This window comes from Oreochromis niloticus, linkage group LG10, assembly GCF_001858045.2.
Source record: "Oreochromis niloticus isolate F11D_XX linkage group LG10, O_niloticus_UMD_NMBU, whole genome shotgun sequence".
Lineage (NCBI taxonomy): Eukaryota > Metazoa > Chordata > Actinopteri > Cichliformes > Cichlidae > Oreochromis > Oreochromis niloticus.
In genome coordinates this window covers 28,526,302-28,532,528 of record NC_031975.2, presented here as the reverse complement: position 1 = coordinate 28,532,528, position 6,227 = coordinate 28,526,302, and the positions used below count along the sequence as shown (strand labels likewise).

The window sequence follows — 6,227 nt, the reverse complement described above, 5'->3', positions numbered from 1 at the left end:
ATACACACTCATCAGCCACTTTATTAAGTATGCATGTTTAACACATATCTAAGCAGACATGCTCATGACGACTTGCTGAAGTTCAGAGTATTAGAATTTGGGGTAGAGAGGAATTGAAGTGACTTTGAACTTGGCATGGTTATTTGTGCTGGGGAAAACCAAGGACTTAAGTAACACATGAGGTAATTAAGGGGAGAGGACACAGCTGGGGAAAACAAGACACAGGTGAACAGAATCTAACAAATGAAACAAGGGGAACCAACACTAAAAACAATGCACACAAGACGAGACTAGCAAAATAATACAGCAAATAACAAACACTGAGACAGTGACACAAACACACAGACTTGACACAGAAGGGACGTTTAAGAAAAAAAATTTAAAAAAACTTGTACAAACTAATCCTTAAGCAACATACTAACTGAAACCCACTTACTAAAACCAAAACTCCTAAAGCCCCAAAAAGGGTAAAGAATAAACAAACTAAGAAGCTAAAGGAGCGTTAAATAATAAAGAATTAAAAAGTCCAAACCCCAAAGTGCTGGGTCCAAAATCATGATCTCCTGCTGAGATATGCTGATCTCCTGGGATTTTCCCATACAGCCATTTCTAGGGTTTACAGAGAACGGTCTGAAAAAGAGAAAATATCCAGCGAGCAACATGCAGAAGAGCATCTCTGAATGCACAACATGTCAAAACTTGAAGCAGATGGGCTACAGCAGCAGAAGACCACATCGGGTGCCACTGCTGTCAGCTAAGAATCGGAAACTGATGCTACATTTCACACAGACTCTTCAAAACTGGGCAAGAGAAAATTGCAAAAATGTTACTATCTCAGGAACGCAGCTTTTATGGTAAGCCGACAATCCTCACCTACATGCTGTTAAACTATTCTGAGTGGCAGCCAATCAGTAAGCTGGCTGAAAGAGGGGTCGATGGAGAGAAAACTTGTTTTTTCTGCCAGCTGATGAACTTTGCATCAAAGACCTGTATTAATTTAATTAGGATACAGTCTGAGCTTTATCTTACACTCTTAAACTAGCTTAGCTCTTGTAAGAGGAATATCTATTATCTATCTATTTATCTAGATAAAAAAAGAGATGAAAATAAGAACAAAAACATTTTTTTTTTTTGACCAATGGGGAAAACAGTAACACAGTATAATAACCCTGCTACTGCAGCTTCTCTATCAGCTGTTTTGGTTTGCTGGAGGTTAGAAAAAAACTAAACTAAATATCATTCATGAAGCTCAGCCTGAGGACCTGACTAAGGGACCTCCACATGCTTGATTGATTATCCAAATGCAGGTGAAGAAGCTTTATGCCAAAATGGCATCAAAACTTCTGACGGGGCACTCCAGGAGCAGAGGTTGTTTTCCTGGGATTTGTTTATGCCGAGTAGCTGGTAAACTACAAAGCAGCAAGCAGGTCAGATTAGCCAGGTAATAATTTGATCAGCCTGAGCTCAGAGCAGCTGTTCTACATGATGGCTTTTCCCTGTGGCACAAAACAGCTCCTTCCTATTACTGAAGAGGATTATAGAGCGCACATCAAACACACCAAAGGAGTGTGTGTTTATGTGTGCTTCAGAGAGGCAGAGAGAAACCTGAGAGCAGCTTCATCTATCTTTTTGTGGTTGACTGTTTGTTGCTGAATTTGCCTACCCTTTAAGCTCTGTGTATGTTATCTTAAACATGTTGGGGTAAGCTGTAATGAGCATCATCATTATATAATAAATTAAAGTTTACTTGGCACAGATGACAGGAGTGTAGCAGTCTGTATGTTCAAAAAGAGAGGAAACGTATTTCATGCTTATACTGGTATACAACAACAATAAGAGCAGGAATTCTTTCCTAGTTACCATGGCAAAATGTGCTTCACCAATTCATCTTGCTTCCTCACATCGCTTTAGTCCAAATTAATGCTAACTTTATGCTGTGGAAACATATTTAGGTGTCAAGGGCTTTTGGTGAACACTGAAATGTTGTAGGGATGAAAGTAGAGCACTGTTCAGTTCCGCATGAAAGAGGCACATTGTTGGGCATCGCAGAAGCAAGTACAAAAGCAGTTTTAGTACTAAGTTGTAAGAAGAAGGAGGTGGAAAATACAAAACAGCCACTGTGATGTCACAATTGCACAAACCAAAATTGGAGCAGTGACTTATTGGACGGGGTGCTACTGCAATTACTGGCACAGCAGGCTGTGTTATTTGCCAGTAATTGAATTGGAAAAGACTAGAAAAACCACAAACGTGGTCCTGTTTACCCAAAGAAGCCAAAGCCACAACTTTAACCCTGAATAATGCTTAAGTAGGTTAGATGACCATCCGTCATTAAAATAAATGGGTAAAATTAGCTACAGAGAGAAACAATGTGTGTGTACTAAACAGTATTCATCTTTATGTGGCCAATGGGGGAACTGCAGTTTTGGCACTTCTTTTTTCAGTGCATGAGGTTTCTTGGTGTGACTACACCCATCTTCAAACTACACGTCTCTACTGTTTTTAAGACTGCATCTTGGCCGATTGTTCCTGCTAGAATCTGTGGATTTTTCCCTGATGACTCACATGTACAGAAACAGACAGAGGCACAAGGTAAAAATGATAAGCATTTGCTTTCATAGCTGGTAAAATTTATCACCCACCTTGTATTTCCTAAAGATATAAAATTTCCTTTCAATTCTGGCAGGAAATCACAATTTTCTTTGCCTTCTATGCACCTTTTCACATTGCTGATTACCACTGGCTATGCACTGAGGCAAACATGTCTCGTTCGAAAAGCAGAGCACTCAGAGGAACAGAACTCAGTTTGTGCAGGTGAATTACAAGAGGAGGCTCTTTAGGCTCAGGCAGGCCTTTGAAGAATCCCTTTGGAGTGTGCTCTCATCAGTGGGAATGCATTCACAGTCTGCAGGCATGAATCAGTGCTCACACACAAGCGTAACAAGGCTTTTAGTCTCAAGTGTCTGATGTACAGCATGTGTGCTGTACAGTCAAATGGACTCAGAAAGCATATTTTCTCAGACCGAGTTTGATTTTACATTTTGAAATGATGAGGGGTTTTTTTTCTTCTCAGCAGAGTGCTGTTCTGAGACTCTGAATGTGAAATACTGGACAGGCTGGAAAATCACAAGTATTTCCTATTTATGATATGTATATACTCGAACATGACAATGCTGCAAAGTTCCCGTGTGCACAGCCGTGTGATGAACACCTTTGGGAAGAACTGGAGCACTGACTGTTAGACGGGCTTTATTCTTCCTACATCAGTAGTCTAACACTATTGCTCTTGTGAATTAATGGGAGCAAATCCTTTCAGTGTGGTATCAAAAGGTTTTGGAAAGCCCTCTAAGACTGGAAGCTGTTTAAACAGATTTGGACTGGAATGTTAAAATGTAAAATGGACTGCTACCTTTTTAGTTTTGATTTGCTATATTTCTGGAGATGCAAATGACAATGTTGAATGAATTTTAATTTTGCACATCCAAGATTTTGTGTACTCTGCTCACACATTTATAATTCTTAGTTAAAAGTACATTTAATCCATGCAATGTTTTCAAGTTTCTCTTGGAGAAATACAGAACTTTTTCAAGCCAGACCACATGGTATCTTCTCGCTTAAGGGTCTGCAACAAGCGGGATGAGATTGTTATGATACATCTTCATGAAACATCTGCAGCGGTTCTATGCAATGCAGAGAAGAAGCTTCTTTTCTGCGGTCTTTTCTGTTGTAAAAGAGATATTATATGAAGTTAGTCAGGCTTCCTTACCTCAGACATCAAGCCACTAAATAAAGCTCATGAGCATGTGACTCAAGAGATTTAAGGGGAGATACTGGTACTGGTTCAAACTACTTCCGTCAGGCAGGAGATACTGCAGTATCCCGTCCCGAACCAGCAGACTGAGGGACAGCTTTTTCCATCAGGCCATCAGACTGCTGAACACTGACCACTAACACTTCGCAGACACTTCACTGTCACTTATCGAAACTTTGAAACTTTATCCACTCCATATTGTACATAAATGCCATTTTTGCACAATATTAATCAGCTGACATACATATATACTAGTGCTGTCAGTGTTAATCAATGTTAATAACACCATAACCGCATTAACGTGGCAAATCTCCATTAGAAAGTCAGCGTGGATCGCCCCATGCGTGGGGCTGCATGGCATTTGATTTGATTTGGAAGGAGATAGCCCTAACCTGTAAATCTCAAAAGCTGTCCAAATTGTCAAATATTTTCATGATCTTATTTTATTTTATTGTATTAATTACACAAGAGCAGTGGCGGTCCTAGCCTGTTTGGCGCCCTGGGCGAACACTCCCTCTGCCCCCCCCCACACACACACAAAACATGTTAAGGATTGTACATTAACATAAAACTGTTGTCCACACACACATATGAAGAGAGAGAGAGAGTATGCATAGTATGCAAACGGCTACCAAACAGCCATCATAATTCGTCATACAATGAGAACAGGACAAATGAACAATTGACACTGACTAATTAATATTAAAATCTGTAACATAATGTATTGTTTGGAGTTTAGTCTGTTACTGTTACTATTTTTACCATTTCTTCTTGGGGCAACTGTAACCCACATTATTTCCTTAGGGATTAATAAAGTATTCTGATTCTGATTGTTTCAGGATGACCTGCCATTATCCAATGACACATCTGCTTACCTGTATCATTTGTTTGTTTCTTCTCCTCTTATTTTCTCTTTTTTCTAAACTGAGCACCTGATGGCTTTGAACTTTTCTTGTCCATCTTCCATTGGTTTTAATTTTGCACTCCAGTATGAACACCCATCCCTCAACCAGAGGATCACCACAACATAACCTAATAGACCTACACCTTAGTTCACAGATTAACTTTGTCTAGGGTTTATTTCTGGGATTTCACACAACCCAGGATTCAAATCATGGATACATAATGAGCTTGGATTTACAACATTATGAATGAAATGTGCTCTCTTTGGAAGCAGCAGGTCTCCCTCCCCTTTCGACGGGTTATGTGTGAGACTTTAAATCATCAAACTGTAAATTATAAATTTTAAATTGTTATTGATCCCTTTACCCCGAGTCCTAAAGTGTATATTTATTTTCTTACTCTACTATATTTATTGTTCGTTTATTTGCACTGCTGTAACTGGAGCCTCGTCGTCTCGTCTCTCTATATACTGGACTGTATGTAGCGGAGATGACAATAAAGTTTACTTTGACTTCAGCTGTACAAAAGGCCCCGTAGTTGTGAGTTTTATTCTGTTCAGTTATTCACCTGTAGTTTCTTAGAGTGGCCAGTAGAGGTCACCCCACCGCTTTGTATGAGAGAGGATTCGGGCAGGGAGATACGTGGGTGAGATATATGAGCGTTTCCGCTCCCGATTACCGGCGGAGAAGTGGTCATTTCGTGAGAAGTGTGCGTTACTGAGCAACGTAAGTCTGTGATGTGTGAGGATGTGGGGATAAGATGCGTTTGTGACTGTAATCGAAGTTAGAGGGGAAATGACTATGCTTCTGTCTATGTCGCTAGCGAGTGCTAAGCGAAGCTAAGCTAAGCTAGGCTAGCTCTCCTGCCGTGTGATTGGGGATAACTGTGTGCTGGATTAGCTCGGTGGGTTTATATGTGAGATGTGGGCAATAGATGGCTTATGGTAGCAAAGGGGATGTTAGCTTATTTCCCACCTGTGTTTCTGTTGATGTACTCTGAGTTACTATTGTGAACATTTCAGTGATGTACTATTTTCTTTCTGTTCATTTCAGAGACCACACACACACACACACACACACACACCCGCTCATATCCACACCGATGCACCTAAACTTGTATGTAACACCTGCTCCTCTGGCAAGCCTGTTACCTCTGACCGTGTGAAGGCAATACAAGCGTCTAAACCATCCTCAGTGTCCTCATTGTCTCCTTCCTGAATATCCATCCGGGCCTAGAGTAGTGTTCTGGCCGACACTCCGGGGAGTGGTGGCTGCAAACCCGAATCAACACCTTACAGTCCTCCCATTCCGGGTTATCTACCCATCATTAGTGGTCCTTCGAGCTGGATGTAAGCTGCTTCTACCCTAACAAGATGGATGATATTCAGAACTTCTCAGCCCTTGGTGCGCGCCCGCGGCGTAATGTACGTCGTCCCCTCCGCTATGAAGCTTATGAGACTGACTTCCCCGGGCTTGGTGCAGGTTACCACGAAGAAAGTGAGACAGGAGGCGAC

General features: G+C 41.0%; 1 non-coding gene across 1 annotated transcript; it reads left to right on the top strand.

Moving 5' to 3' along the window:
• Positions 1-5,282: 5,282 nt before the first annotated feature.
• On the top strand, positions 5,283-5,901 carry LOC109203798 (uncharacterized). The gene is made up of 2 exons (XR_003222035.1): positions 5,283-5,439; positions 5,767-5,901. It is a non-coding gene; the product is annotated as an uncharacterized LOC109203798 (transcript).
• Positions 5,902-6,227: the final 326 nt, after the last annotated feature.